The 17,538-nt window shown below is 31.2% G+C and overlaps 1 protein-coding gene across 4 annotated transcripts in view; it reads left to right on the forward strand.

The window, feature by feature from the left end:
* Positions 1-252: 252 nt before the first annotated feature.
* Positions 253-17,538, forward strand: part of LOC131841299 (mushroom body large-type Kenyon cell-specific protein 1) — a 164,890-nt gene continuing 147,604 nt past the window's right edge. For all 4 annotated transcript variants that reach the window (XM_059189617.1, XM_059189618.1, XM_059189621.1 and 1 more), the window contains exon 1: positions 253-1,195. The gene's annotated coding sequence lies outside the window, so the exon portion shown is untranslated. The remainder of the gene's footprint in view (positions 1,196-17,538) is intronic.

The raw sequence follows: 17,538 nt of genomic DNA on the forward strand, positions 1-17,538 counted from the left end.
TTTACCCACCAGATTATTACACCTTAAAACGTATCGTAGACAGATAGGTACCTACATATAGTATGCATGTAAGTAGATAGTTAATCTCAAAGATGACTTATTTGTAATGAGTGACTGATATAAAATTACATCGCGGCACGTTACGAACTACGTCGGCCAGTTTATTGACGCCGTATCCGTCTGAACTTGAGTTTAAGCCTCTGTGAATGTCATCTAGCCTCAGTGCAACTGCAGTTCCGTGCACGTATGCACGATCTATGCACCGCGCGTCAACTAAAACTAACCTAAAAACCAAAGCTAATCAAAATAGAAAACATGACAGTTCAAATTCAAATTCCGAATGTTCCAATTTAGATAAGTAAGAAAAGCTAACTACATCAGCGTGCGAGAGAGAGACGACTATGCCGCCCCGCGTCTGCTATTTCGGTGACGTCGGCCGGTGCATAGCGAAATAATTTAATGAAAAGTGGCATTCAGTAAATTCGTTGTGTTTACGCGCGTTGCAAGTTTGTTTGGTTAGCGGTGTTATTTTTGTGTGCGATCCCGGATCCGTACTTTTTTTAGAGAGGGTGGCGCCATCTACGCTGTGTCCTATATTCCCGCGGTTGTTACACATGGTGTTGTCAAAACAAAAGTGGCGATATGAGTAAACTATTTTATTAGTGACAGAAACTTTTACCTTACGTTAATAAGTGGCAATGCCCGAGTGCTTGGCGTGTTTTTGGTGCGGTAAAACTGTGCGGGTCCGTAGTGGAAAATTGAGCTAGCGGTGTTTTTTTCCAAACTTAACCTACGACAATCTTCAGTTGCGCGCGAGCTGTGACCGCACGCGCTTCGTGTTTACACGCGGAAATAAACGAAATCCCGCCGAATGGACACCGCAAAGGAAACGACAGCCTCCGAATTCTCATTTCGGACTTCACGGGGATGTGTTCGAAACGTTCCATTTTCGAATGCGATGGAATAGTCGCGCTGCGTTCGATGACCTCATAAAGTGAAAACTATTTTTTTAATTTTCACTTTGCTCAATTTTGTGATGTAGACATAGTGCCTTCTCTGTACAAACTAATGTGATGATAAAGTGCAAAGTTAGAGACTAGGTTATTCTAAGGTGATCGTGAACTATTTTTTTCTTGTCAAAGAACACGTACATGAAGAACTGAATGCTTATGGACAGATACTGCGACATTCTTGGGTAAGTTTAATTTATTGTAAAGTCATAATAATTATGTACAGTCAGTCTACGAAATGCCAATCTTAATCTATGAACTTGATTGAGTGAAGCGAAGTCAGCCGCTGGTCGAGTGCATTGCTGCGTTGGAATTGCAAATTCACTTATGTGTCGATCGCTAACTTCGCTAGATAGGGTGAGTTCGTTCACAGGAGATTCGTCCTTATTGTCGGGAGTGTCTAGTCGTTTTCGTACTGACGTTTGTTTGATTGTCGAGTTTTTTGGGTTGACGAACTTGCTAGGGTATTTTTGTATCTTAAAACTCACATGAGCGGTTTTGCGTCGTTTTCCCTTGGGCCGAGACCATTGGCCTTCGGGCTATCACTAGCTGTATCTATGTAGTACGTACCTAGTTCATCTAGGTTTGTTTTGTCCATCGATAATTAATTGATAATATATTTTGTTCTAAACAATCTTTATATTTAAATTAAAATAACTTTATTAAATGTTCGACATTTTGTTTGGAAATTTATCTTGTTACAACTTTTTAATTCACATTTTCTTATCTATATATTTACTATCAATGTATTTAGACACTTATGTTAAACATTTTCTAATTTTAGCGATAATTCTTTTCTATTAATTTATTATAATATAATTATACTGTACACAACATACCTACATATAAAATACCGATGCCACCTGATGATTAGTGGTGACCGTCACCTATATATATATATGTACAGCACAAAGGATCATGTCATGGTATGATATCTGTGGTAGTATTCATGCACTTCCTTTCTAGAGACCTAAGATGTCATGTCTTCATATCTTGTAATTGGACTGGCATATAAATTGTCCTTCAACCCAAACACATCTTACAAAGCAAGCCGCTTGACAGCTGAAACAGGTCATACAGAGGTACATACCCACGCAGAAAACTTTGTACAAAGTCAGAGAAATTAAGAACTTATTAAGAAGAAATTACGAATATCTTTTAGCAATCGGTTGAAATGAAGTTATTTAATTATAACAATATCCCTGGACAATAGGTATATACAGTGTCATCTAGTTCTAAGTTAGGCAAAGCTTGTGTTATGGTACTAGACCACTGATAAATTTCTATCATTGGTCTAAGTATTTACTTAAATAATAATAATAATAACCCTGGATAATTCACGTAGCGGCATTTGCTCTAGCTCTGCTAGTGTTATGGATTCTAGAAACTGACATAGATATACTTACCTTTTATACATACATACATAATACATTCAGAAGACACCCAGATTAATGCAAACAATCATATTAACGAAATATGTGTACCGCGCAAGGAATCAAACCCGCAACCATCGGAATTAACCCGGTGTGCTAAACCGCGAGGTGCTAAATAAACACTTGACTCTGGACTCTTCAACAAATTGATATTCTCTTCACATGACGCAATAATTATGATAATTTAATCATATTCACAAACTATTAAACCGATTTGGATGATACTTGGCAAGATATTGTGGTGCCTTACCTTACGTGAAGCTACATGATCAAATTCTATCCGAGAGTAGATATATAAATACTGTCAGACGTAGAAAAGTACTATATCATCCTTAGTGGTAGAAACCAACTCTACATAAAGCGGGACAGTACTAAGAAGACCCTTAGTGAGTAGGAACCATGAGTACAACACTCATGAGACAACGAATAAATAATATCCCATAAATGGTACCCATACGAAATACTGTTAGGATGAAAGGTTTCGAAAGTTTGTGAGAATGTATAGATCTTTGGAGATTTATTATTTATCTTAATCCATACCAAAATTTGTGTGTAAGAATAGAGTGAAAAGAATATACCTACCATCAAATATAGGTTAAAAACATAATCGTGAAATCAGCATAAAATTCGATTTCCTTGGATGAAAATTCCGTCCCGAAAAAACACGTTACTTGGATCAATATTAGCAAAATAGGCTGAAATGATGATGATGGTGAATGATCTACTCAGAATAAATATACCTATATGTAACATTTAAAACGGTCCTAATATTATTAAATTTAAATATCCATTCTTTGTTCAATAACTATACCGCACTTTAAGGAAAAGAGTCCCAAACATTTAGATAATAGCCGAAAACCACAAAAAAATACAAATTCGGCTGACGAATAAGGCAAATATGGTCGTAAATTAATCAGTTATTTGTGAATTTTGAACCAACTTCAAAATAGAAGGAAGTTGTTAATACAACAATTGTATTATATTTTTTATATATTAAACAAGTTGGCGGCCCACCTGATGGTAAACGGTAACCGTGTATATAGATACATTATATGCACAATACCAATATTGCAATATTGCGTTGCCATTCCAGAGATCGTAAATATCATAGCTCTTATTCAATAATTTCAACGCCTAATTGCACCCTACAGCCGACTGAGATACATACATATTAGACGATATGAGTTTCACTGAATTTTGATTATTCTGTTTGCAATCAATGGGGTTTACTTTTCCCTTAGTACCTCAAATATCCCTTATACCTTAACATATTAAAAAGAGGTAAAGTTAGTCAGTTTGAATGATTGATCTAATATCCGGCACTATTGCTCCGATTTTGAAAATTCATTTAGTGTAGGATAGCCAGTTTATCGAGGATATATAACATCACGTTACGACCAATACGAGCAGAGCTGCAATGAAAAATAGTGCAAAACGGGGAAAAGGGGGAAAGGTTTGACCTAGACGAAGTTGCCTAGACCAGCTAGTAAATGAAATAATTGTAAACTTGTAACCATGCGAAAACTGATTGTTCACGTAAAGATTACTGGAAGAATAGAATGAAGGTAGAAAAGAACAGAGCATCCTTCTATCCATCTGAAATATCATGCTTCGTGAATATTTTTGAATTCACCTAGTAATTTATTAATAAAATAAAATGAATAAATGGTGTCGCACGGATGCTTTATTTATTGTTGTTATTATATTTTAGATCGTCGGTCCATCCAGTATGGTTGCCTACTATGTGACGGTTCTACGAGCTACAAGGTCAGCCAATTGCCACTTTGGCTTGTTGATTTTTCAGATTAGGTACATTTACCCTTCATTGTTCTCTACATTCAAAATTTTATCTTTTTTCTTAATTGTACGATGGCATACGTCTCAAGAAAAAATCATATTTTTATTTAATTGACTTTTTAAAATCAGGACTGTCTCAATTGAGATTGTATTATCTACCCAGTAATGTGCAGCAATAAGTAGAAACAAATGTTTGTATCTTTTGCCACAATCATAGAATGAGATGTTTACCAAAGACTTACAAATTTCTAAGATTAATATCAGGCACTTTGTAATCGTGTCATGAGAGTTTTTTTATGTAGATATTAAATTGAATGGATTACGGTATCTTATAAAACTATATAGTACATGAACATCACTTTATAATGTGACGACCGTGATACCTGTTACACGTTGCCAATCCATAGGTTTAAGATTGCATGCCCTTATCCTGCGATTTCACTGATTTATCTTATAAAACAGGTTGCTGGTAGCTGAAATAGGCAAAACTTTTTAAAAATTTATATCGGTTTTGTATTTTTTTAAATTAAAAGCGATTCCATTTTTGAAAGTGAGAGAATTAAATGTATACATACATTATATCAATACTCGATATAATTCAATTCATTAAATACCGGTTGACTACACGAAATCGGTTGCAATTTACACCTTATATGTGATAAATAAAATTACTATAATAACGATTTTAATTTGTGCATGGTACTGAAGTTGGCGACTCGAACAAAATTACTACTTACAACTAGCTGGTCCCAGTGGTTTCACTTACTGTTGAATTCGAAAGAAACGGTGGCCACCTTCACACTGGATTGTTGTTGTAATAAAACTAGCGGAACAATAACAGATTCAACATGTCTTCTGTTTTTTAACTTGGATGAAAATATAAGTAGGTACTAAATTTAACTATTTAGAAAAAGGTATGTCAGGTATATATTGACGGCTTTAGTTTCGAATCCATGTATGGTACAAACTTTTGTATTAATGAGTATGATTGTATCGGTCTGGTTGTTTTCTATGTATATCGAGTATATATTTAAAAAAATGTAATTATCACTTATCATAACATAACACAAGACGGAAGAAAGCGGAATTATCGTAACTTGAACAAACCAACTTTACAACAGAACCAAAAAAGAGTTTCAAAAATTTATAACTCATATAATTATCGAGATAGAAAGTTGAAAATTGTTTTAATATATACTTACCCAAGTATTAATTTTCAACTTTCTATCTCGGCAAATGTTAATATATTTCGACGTTACGTTATTTTTTAAAATAAAAGTGTAATGGATCGGTGGACTGTATGGGTGTCTAAATGATGAAAACACGTAGTTTATAATAATACAATATATGAATGTGCCGTTGCGAAACTATCAAAAGGACAATAAGAGAATATACATTTAAAAATAATAAAAATATCAAAAGAGTTCAGCGGCAGGTCGCCAACAAAAAGAATCTAAAAGAATTTTGACAATTTCTCTTTGTTCTGTCGATATATAACTAATATGTATATGTATTGACATATTGAGCACTGAGTTCACGATTTGGAATACCTAAAATTACATTAGTATTAATCTCATAACAAATAATCTTTTGCGGTGCAAATATCATCTATTTTCGTCCCAAAAACTATTTTCATATTCGGCCCAACCGCATTTTTGCATACAATAAAACGTTAAAAAACATAGCTTTTAACACACAATGCAAGGCTGCATTGCCAGTGGCCAGTACATGACAGTGGCTAGTTAGTATCGATTGCTGTGGCCGAATTGCGCCGTTTGAAATATTAAAAACCCGTTTGGACATTTTTGTACTGGTCGATATTTTAGGTTGGGTGGACATGACAGTACTATACTGTTACGTTTTAGCTGCTTCTGTTTTTATATACGAGTATCACAAATATTATATAATATTTTGGTAATAGATTATTTTGTTCATATGCCGCTATAAATGCAGTTTGGTTCATTATTTGTCGATTTTGAGTAACAAATTAATTAGGTTGTTCATATATTGTTGCCTGTCATAGATAAATATCGACTTCAAATAATATATATTATTATAATTTATTATTGTGTGTGTAAATTGCGTCTGTACATACTAACATTAACTATAAGAAATCTGTAATACTAACCAAATGGGCAAGTTACCCTGATAATAAATAAATAGATAATTATTATATACTGTTTTAAATTTTACGCAATCATTATATATAGGTACGTATAATTAGGAAAAAACAAATCACATCAGATAATTTTTTGAAAATTATTGTAAGTGTGCATAGTTAATATAATATTTGAAGAATTGATTCTATTTGTTTTATTTTCACTCATTAATATAATTTAACGTGATTTTGTTATAAAGACGTGGGTAACGAGACAGGACATAGGTTGTCTCTTACTTCAAACACAACAGACAGCAGCAGAAGGTTACGATGCATGTTTCAATTGATTATTCACGATCAGTGACATGTATGGAACGAAGAACGAAATCAAGTTCGGCGTACTTAGTATAAAAGAATTATTATCTTATCTGTGATATAAAACAAAGTTGTCGTCTATTACTGTCTGGTACTTCATTTCCCGGAATCCATAGAACGCATTTTGCTAAGTATTTCAGTATTTTGTCACATTTTTATGGAAGGTTATGGACGAAAATACATAAAATTATTTATAAACCCTATACCTAATCAAAAATAACAAATATTAAATCACTAGTTTTTATAATAGAACAGTGCGGGGAGTTGTATGTATTCCTTCTTTCCTATGTATCCTTCTTCTTATGAAGTTGGTTGAAATCATCTTTTTTTAAACAGTTTTATAAATAGAATAGGGATTACAACCTTTTTATAGATACTTATGTAATATATCTCTACTAAATTAAATTAATTTAAAAAGTTCTAATAATTGACAAGCGATTCTTGTTCCTTAATTTGAAAGAGTATAAAACTGTTCACATACTTTTATTTTTAAATCCACGCAAAAAACTAATTAAAGAAAGTATTAGTTCGTGTATGTCCAAACTTCAATTGTTTAGACCCACCCTTATGTTATCGCGAGAACGATTTGGGGTTGCCATTGTGTGGTTCTTGATTTTTTTATTTTACGTTAATATTGGGCTTTGTCACGGAAGCGGCATGTTTGTACTGACTACACACATATACATACATGATGCTTACCTATATTGTTATTAGGTGGTCAATTTATTTTTAATAAAGTAACTCATTTCCGTGTTTGGTTGTTTTTTAAGTTCCCATGGGAACTTTAGGAATATTATGCACCTATTAGTGAATACCCTACTCTATATCTTAATGAAATCAAATGAGGAAGTCGTGAGCGAATAAATAATGTGATATTGTTTTCCAAAAAAGGAACATTGCTCTGTGATAAACTAGGAGTCAAATTGACTGTAGGTAATATTTTTACTTAAAATCTTCACTTTCTATTTTCTAACCAATGGAACCCCCATTCATTTCTTCATTCATGGTTTAATAAAGAATGGCAGAGAAGGATAATGTAATGAACTTAAAGATCACATAGCCAATCTGTCAAATGCACCAAGAATTAAATACAAATTCCAGGAAACTACGATGACATGACAGACTGCTTTGATAATAATGCGATTTATTTTGAGGGACAAATTTTTAAATTATCTATCAATATTAATAGGAAAACATGTATTGTTATTAAAATGATATTCTATGGAGTTATGTATGACACGTGTTTGTGTGATTTTAGTAGAGTTTTTTTAAATGTATTCATTTTATATAATCTGCGTAAAATGCGAACTAGTGTAGTGTTATGTTTACGACAATGGCAACAGTCACAGTTGACTAATCATGTTGAGGCAATGTGTTGGAGATGTAGTAAATAAGTAATTAAGTTAAAACAGTGGCCAGTTTAACAGCACATGCGAATCACTGTTCAGTGTAAATGCAACCTTAAATATATTTTTAAAACAAGATTTCAAATTATTTTTTAAGTCATGCTTTTTATAACGTTTTTTGTCTATTGAATTCGTAGTACCTAAGTATCAATTCTATCATTTTGTTGTCTAATTAGCCAACATAATAAATAAATAGTTAAAGAACTTAAAAAAAATTACTCCGATTTATATTTTATTTTACGCTATATTCTATTCATCTCAAAAAGGAGTTTAATATTTTATCTCCGATATATACATCCACGTTAGTATTTTTTTTCGAACGATTCTAATATCGTTCTAATATGGAGGTGAGTGCAGAGGGATAACTAAACCAGTGGAATGACGTATTAAACGGCTGAAGGATCATTTATTACTGACAGATACAATAATTCCAGTATTTGACTTCATCAATATGTTAATACGTAAGGTACCTATAAATTTAGCAGGTATCTACTTTTATGATAATTAGACTATGAAATAACCGTAGATTAAGAAATTTGGCACAGTTATTGTTAATATGAATATTGCTGAAACCTAAATTATAATAATTCTTAAATACATATTACTAAAAAAAATTAAGCATTTGACAGCAACTAGCAATTTAAGTGACTGACAAACGTATCTTTTTTTATCCCATGGTGGCAAACAAACATACGGCCTTTCCGATGTTAAACGTTTACCGTAGGCTATAGACGCCTGAAACCCTAGGAGTTTCACGTGTGCATTACCGACCTTTAAGAAACCTTAATGTACCATTCTTTAAGAAAAGCCTCTGGAGAAATTTCAGCAGCAAGCTGATACCACAATCTAAGTATACGCAAGAAGAAGCTTCTATGAAGCCGTACTGTCCAGACCATGGCGTGGTTAATGAAATCGCTGTCGATGGCGTGCGGTGCGGTGGTAGAAGGGAACCTACCTTTTACCACCGCACCGTTCGCCATTAATACTAATAATAAATATGGGTGTGTGTTGAGAAACATTTGATAGTAATATATTTAAAGTTTATTTTTTGTATTCTTTAATCAAAACTATATAATAAAATTATATCCATTATCATTAAAATATTTATCCCTTCATGAATAGTTTTACTACATATTTCTACAACACACATATTTATCATTAGTCTATAACAATTTAAATTATTCATCGTTGAAATTGACCTCTGGGACATCACTGTAGTTGTAACAAAATCCTAAATTATAATTACATAAAACGGGAAGTCACCGTTTAGTTATTCGTCATTTCGGTGTTTACCGATGGACAACTATACCAATAGGTAAATACCTAGTGGGGTACTTACGTATGTCCTTAATAACTGACAAAAACAAGATTTTTCCCTTTTCCTGTTATTCATAACGAAAAATTCAATACTTTATTATTCATTCATTCTTAAAAAATTAACGGTTAATTAGTTCGTTGTTTGTACCAAAATATAATTTGTATCAGGAAAAACTGGGGAATTATTATTATGGTGATTTGGCAACGAAAGAATAGGAACGTATCGTCTAAATTGAATATTATTATGTATTTACTCTTGTCATTATTATAATTTACTTTAACTCAAGCTCTAATAAGTAGGTCCATAACTGACTAACATAACTATAATAAGAAATAAAAAACAACCATAAATACCTTCTCAGAGCACATAAAATATATCATACACAATCTTAAACAATACAATCAAACGTAACATGTAATTATCTTGTAAAAGTATCAAAAAATGTGTATATACTATAAATAAAAAAAAAAATTTTTTTAATAAAAAAAAGGATACATACTGGCAATCACGAATAATTCATTAATTCATAATCACACAAAAATAAAAACAAAAAAAAATAAAAATAAATCGCAAAACTGAAAAAAAATAAAGGATACATACCAAGAACCGCAATTTCATCAGTGTAAATAATCCATATCCTCTATAACCATATATAATCATCTAAAAAATAAAAACATCGCAAATCCAATCACTCGTCTTAAAATAAAACATTTCACATTCTCTGCTAATGCGAGCGTAACCCGAAAACGCAAACGCAGAAGCTAAGAGTAAAAAAAATATGCTCAATCAAAAAAAAAAACTATACATAACTACTTATAATATGTGTAAAACACATATGGAACCTAAACTTGACCACTAGCTCATTATGAAAACAGATTTTAGTCAAATGTGACCAATACAAAAACTATTGTAAACATCATCACTTTAAGTTGAGTAATATTGATAATTTTATTGTAAGTTAATTTGTTTTTATGCAATATAATGTTTTAGAATATTTTCTAGAGTGTGCGCAAACTGTAAAAATGTCACTCTGTAGGTATATGTAACTATTATTCTATAGCAGTAGCAAGTCATCACTTCCAAGATGGCCGCTTCAATTTTTTGTCTATTTACTAACGGCGGCTGCGGTTGAGGGAATGTTTAGAACCAGTTTCTTAATGCGTTTCATATACTAACCTTGTCATTAGGCTCGTCAAGTTTTTAAATAATGGAGTATAGTCTTAAGTGTACACGACCATTTTTAATATTCAACTTTGAGTAATTGGCTTTAAAGTTGATTATTGATTAATGTAATGTTTATGTAAGGTAAAATGAAATTTGAAAAAGGAACATTTTGTCATAGGGTTGCCTAGTCACGTTTTTCTATTTGATGTCTAACAGAACTTTTAAGGGGATGACATTGTAAATTCTAGTTACTATAAATAAATATGAGAACTACAAAGGTCTTCGAAAGAGAAGAATTCAAGTAAAATACGATAATTGTAAATAGTTCAAAGAATAAAATAAAAAACCGCGGGTTTTTTTTTAACAAGCGTCTAACCGCGTAAGGCATTCAGTGGTAATCCATACATTATGCACAGCTCCTTTTGCAAGGCATAAAGGTTTTAGAACTAGTGAATGTAACTAAATTTTATATACGGATATAATAAAAATGAAAAATACATTGCTAATATAAAAGCAAATTTTACACTGCAATTATATATACGATATATAATATAGAATTTATTATTTAATATAATGTAAATCATACAGTACACTTCTATTGCATCTCACAATGATCTAATGCGCTTAGAAGGGGAGTTCAACATAAATTTGTCACCAAACGCGCGCCGAACTATTACGAATGTATCCGAATATATCCAACCCAACCAATATGGCGTCAAGACTCAAGACTTCACGGTTTTGAGGTTAAGGTTTGACATTTCCAACCGTTCTAAAATAAAACAATTATATCTAGAACTGTCTTTTGATACTTAACTATATAATTTTTAAGTCTATTTTCCTTTGTGTTATATTCCTCATTACGCCGGTTGTTTTCTAAATGGCGCATAGTCGCTTGTCATTTTCCAACGCAGTAATAGGGGGTCTTGATCTTTACATTGAATTCGCGGGCTTCTGATGTTAGCAGTATTATTCAACTATGAGTTTTGCGCATGCGCTGTTCCCACGGATTCGTTCCTTTTGCTGTTAATGCATTTTAATAATGAACTAATGAAGTAGGGGATCAAATGTCTTTTTCTATCAGACAAATATAGAGATTAGTAGATTTAACCTGGTATATAATCCGTCTTTGCGTGTGTCATAAATATTATCGTTGTGTCTAGTTATATATATGAACAATTGTGGACAATTTCTGTTGATTATTCGATTAATAATATAATATTTAGAATGAACATCATGAAATTCAATATTATAAATCGTCAAACTTGCCTATTTCTATTGTACCTTATTAGAAACTACTACAAACTACTACACTAGAAACAAGAAATTCTAGTTTCAAGTTTGTGTTACTATGTAATTAACGGGAAATACAGTTAAGATTATTCGATAAATCGAAACTAGATTGATGTAAAGTCTATTAATTCACATTCGAGAGAGTTAAAAAATTGAGTGTATTTAAAAACAATGCACTCTTATCAATGTCGATTATGGCGGTAATTCGAAACCGGAGCGGTAAAATCTCGCTTTTTATTCTTATATTCGTCATAAGTAAAGATTTATCAATATAACAATAGACCTATTCTGAAAATATGTATATGATTACATGCAACTTAAGTGAAGCGGTTATTGTAGACCTATGGTCCTTTAGGTACTTATATCAAATAGTTTCAAGTTTAGGTAAACCAAAATCACACTATAGTTTCTAAATAGAAGGCGAAGAAGGCCTAACTATACCTAAGTCTAATCAAATTGGTGGTAATACGGTAACTGGTGCTAATTAATCGGTTACAGTCACCCTTAGAAATGTAGAGTTCCTTCTAGGTTTTACATTGTTCTTTATATTTATAAAACAAAATTTGTTTTCAACAATATTGTAATAACGTACCCAACACTGAAAAGTTTCGAGAAACATATTTGAAGTATTACTAAACTACATATAAAGAAGGTTTATCATCATCATCATTGTCATCGGCCCACTGAAGTTCACTGCTGGACACAGGCTTTTCAAACAGCACGCCACTAGGCACGATGTTCTGACTTTCTCTTCCAAATAGGTTTATATGACTATTTTATTAGTTTGCTATAAAAATAAAATACTTCAGTCTATCAAAAATTTTGGCATACCTGTATTTTTTAAGTAGGCTCATTATTGCAGTTTCACTTTCTAACGGCAATGTAGATTATAGACTTAAACTGCACTGCCAATTAAGCAGCATGGAACGGAGTTACAACTTTCTAATAGTATTGGTTTCTGTTTTGGCTGTATGATCAGTTTACGACTTGAATATTTACTCGAGTACATATTTGCTATTTTATGAGTATCCGTAACTCAATAAGCATACACGACTGCTTTTGTTTGCCAAAGTATATTGTACTTAGACATGTACTTATTAATTAAATTGCCTTGTAAAGATCATAAGATATAATTCAAAACAATAAGATAGAATCAAGACAAGTTAATTTAAAAAATACTATGCACTAATTAGAATTTAGAAAGTCTATTCTCTATTATAAAATCGAGTTAAATAATTAAATAGAAAATACTTATTCTGAATTTAGCATTTTATATATTTTTCAAATTTTATTAAGAATTATTAGATTATCATTTAAATACTTATAATTTTGGTAATTTACACGCATACCAAAAAAAACTAAGTTTGAATTTTGGAATAACAATACATTGAATGGGTATTTCATATTTCAAGGTTGTTCGACGCTTTCAGTAGCAATGTTCAATTACGTAACGTACACGCTACCCGAAACGGTTCTTCAAAATTCTTTGGATAGCCCAGATCTCGGAGAGCGATATAAAGGCATGCAACGAACGACAAACACGCAATAGAAGTCTTGAGTGAAATCTATCCTATATAAAGAGTACAGTACCTACCTATTTTTTATGAATGATGGTAGAATGGTGCTCTCGCGCTAACGGTATTTGTGGACGGTTACTAGTAGTGAATACAGGATTACTCTTCCTAGAAATTAAAACGTGACCAAGAATGGTACTATCACTTATAATAAATAATTTCATGTTACCGTAAATTAAATGTTACAAATTATTCAATCTTGATGTACTGGTTTGTAAAAGCGACATTTTAGTGTTTCGTCATAACATTTGTGTTCTCAATTTAAAATCCGTTCAGGGAATACGAAAAGATAACAAAAATTTCCGCGCCAATTCCGGAGAAGGACACTCGAGCTATTGTTTGAATTTAGAATGCTTTCGGCGAACAAGCGAAACAGTCGATACAAACTTATCACGTTTTGTTTTTGCAATTTAATATTTTCAGCATCAGCCTGGACTATTATTTTGAGTAAAAAACAGTAAATTAAACTTTAGCTAATGAACACTTTTTTTTAGTTTAGATGACACATTTACACTATATAGAGATTAAACATTTTTCTTATTGTTTAAGAAAAAAACGACTTCCAGTAACATTGTGTTACTTTTCTTTAAGCTTAAGTTTTCATTTCATCATATAGGTATTCTCTAATGAAGACAAACATACTAACACTTTATTCATTAAAATACTTACAATAAGCCATTTATGACGTGGCCTATGATTCATGTTTTCATAATTACATACTACTGAAAAAGCGGGTTAGGGTTATTTATACGGCCATAATCTAACAATAAATACTAATAGAACCCAAAAGAGATTGAAGATGGTTAGCTAGTAAATTGCATGATAAAATTACGATTTACTTGAGTTATGCCATAAATCTTATTAAAATAACAAAAAAAAAATACAAACGTCTATGAGCTCTGCATTCATAATTTAAATTTTTAAATTGCCCCAAAGTCTAAGCCAGTAACAAAGTGCAAGGTGAAACCAATAAAAACCTAAAGTAATCCGTGTGCTTTTGGCGGGATTGGTTTTGTAAACTGCTCTGAGGAAAATATTCGAAATTCTGATGTCATGCGATCCAGTAAAATGTTAGCATTGGTACTCGTATTTTAAATTTGTTATTACTATGTACATTTTGTATTTCAATAAAAATGTATTCTAAATTCAAATTATTAAGAACAGAATTTCAAATAGGGATTAAAAAATAATAGGACTTACATATTTCATTAGCTTACTTTTTAATAAATAGTTGGATACGTGTTGATATATTATTCTACATGTAAACATATGTTTTTATACTACTATGGTGACAAACGAGCATACGGCCAATCTGATGGTAAATGGTTACCGTAGCCTATGGAGGCATGTAGGAAAGGCGGTATTTAGTTGAAAAGAACTACTTTAAATGAACAAACAATTTGGTATGAGTTCTATTCGTGTCGATTTTTCATCATAATTGAAGTATGTGCATTGCGGACATACATTAGCATGATTTATGTCTACGTTTACTCCCTAGAACATTCAAAACAAAAATGTTAGAAATTTGAATGAATGTTAAATATTTTTATAATTTTTTCCAGAATTGTGTATACGAAATGTCGCAAAATCCGCAATGTGTTAATTTATCATTATTGTCGCAGAATGATTAACAATACTTTTTATAATAATTGGCCCTGCTCTTATGACAATTTTACCGAAGTTGAATCCATGGAACAAACTTAGATAAACAACTAAAAAAGAAGAGCTTGCAGAGTTTTACATAAAAATATTCTTTCATAAGTAAAAAAAATAAAAACCCGGTTTCATATGCAAATATTTTTTTCCTGTCATGTATGGCCTGTTCATTCTATTTTCAAATTCTAATATAGTAAATAATAGTACTCCAAACTCAAAAATTTTACAATTTATAAATTCAAAAATTGAATTGTATTCAAATAGAACAGAACATACAACAGCCTGTTGAGTCCGAGGCAAATAAAGTCGTGAAATAAACGGAACTTTCATTTCCTAACGCCAGCACTGACACCTGAAGCCAGAACAGCATACGGTTTATTTTATAATTTTCAATTTTATTACAATTGGCTGGACATTGGATTACAGACAAAGCTGACATAGACGTCAGCTTTGTCTGTAATCCAATGTTCATTTATAACTAAACTATTCATTAACTGTTTATTATTTATTATATTTCAGTATTAAATAACATTTTTATTTTAGAAAGAGGACAGTAAGCATGTACCACTTATTTAAATATGTAGGTATGTCTATAATACACATGTCTGTTGTTTTGTATTATCTTATTTCGATTGTTGTTATAAATCTTGACACAAATTTTACTAGTCAATCGATTTAGTTATTATTTGTGAATATCTGTTCAATTACTTGAAGACTATTAACTCATTTTGTATTAGACGAAAGGATTCACCAACCGCGTACGATTCTAATTGTTTTAATTTTATTACGCTTATACTGAAATAATAATAATATCTCTCGATAAATTACACAACGCCATCTAGTTCCAAACTAAGCAGAGCTTGTCTTTTGGGTACTGGACAACTTATATAAACATATAAGTACATTTTTTTAAATATTCATACTCATGAATACAAATGCATTGCAAAGGATGACGGATTTTTTTAAATATAAAATATAAAATAGTGTAGGTATATTGAAATTAGTACTTGTTATTAGAACATGTATAATAGATAGTTGACATGTATAGGACATGTGTCATGTAAGTGTTGTGGATACGAGTATGACGTTCAACCTGTATTATGATTACAATATAAACCAGCACTTATATATCTACTGGGTCAGCTCTACAATCTCGTGTATATGTGTAATTTGCGGCTTCCAGTCGAAAGTAGCCGTTTTAACGATGATAAGTTAATCTATACTATATTGTTGTTTGTTTGTCATGGTCAGGGTATCTAAAATAAAACTATAAGAAAACTTAAAAGGCAAGTTAAATATAACTTGAATATATAGTTTGATATCTAAAAAAGTATAATAAAAATTGTAAACGATATTTTTACATACAATTCTTTAATTATTAAAAAAAACTATAATGAAATATAGTATAGTTATTTTTTCATATAAAAATCGCGTTTTTTTTTATGAAATTTGACGTACCTTTTAGGTACGTCAAATAAGCTTCGAAATTGAAAAAAATATTGTTTCGAAATATTCATTTATAGATACACGTAGAGTACGTTATTTTATCAATAATTATCTCAAAATACTTAATGTTTTTGAAATTATCTGTGTAAACGTGTATTTCACTAAAATATCAATGAACAGAATTTGATGACACTTTCATTAATGTAGTATTATTTAAGAAGAGAAGTATCTTAGATACATTATCATGTTTTTTAGGAAGTTGCACAGAGACAACTTTTTAAAATGCTATCATTAAGTAAATAACGTATCAAATAATTGGCAATAATACCTACTCGTTTTATTTAGGTGATCAACAAATGTTATTAAAATGCAGGTTATATACAAAAAAAATACAATAATTATCCCATATCTAGAAGTAAAAAAACTACAATTGATATTTTTAAAGTTATTTAGTAGGTAACAGTGTACATCAACCGCTGAACATCTAAGTCCAAGACAGCTTATTTTCTAATACATGAGTAGAAAATGTAATTTCGTTGTATTATTAGATATCATATATATACAGCCGTTCAATTCTGGTATCAGTCTAGTTGTGTGTTACAACATACATACATACAGGGTTAGTTTTTTTTTTAAATTGTTGATAATGTAGTGGTGGAGGCACCACTACATTATCAACAATTTAAAAAAAACTTTCACTGGTTACCCTGTGCTAACCAGTGAAGGATGATAAAATGAAGTCAGATAAACTAGCCCGTCATGAATAATTAAGTAAGAAGGTTCCAGAGGTACCGCTTGGAGGTCGACCTAATATTATAATGTTCATTACTAGAAATAGGTCGTTACTTGCAATACTAAATTTTATATTTTTGGATGTGTATATCTGTATAATATAATATAAGTATAAAGTATAGATAGCAACAGATGTTATATAAACTTGAGTTTTATTCGAAAATCGAATTTAAGACAAC

The sequence above is a fragment of the Achroia grisella genome, unplaced genomic scaffold (genome assembly GCF_030625045.1).
Source record: "Achroia grisella isolate CSIRO2021 unplaced genomic scaffold, CSIRO_AGI_Agris_v1 utg1576, whole genome shotgun sequence".
Taxonomy (NCBI): domain Eukaryota; kingdom Metazoa; phylum Arthropoda; class Insecta; order Lepidoptera; family Pyralidae; genus Achroia; species Achroia grisella.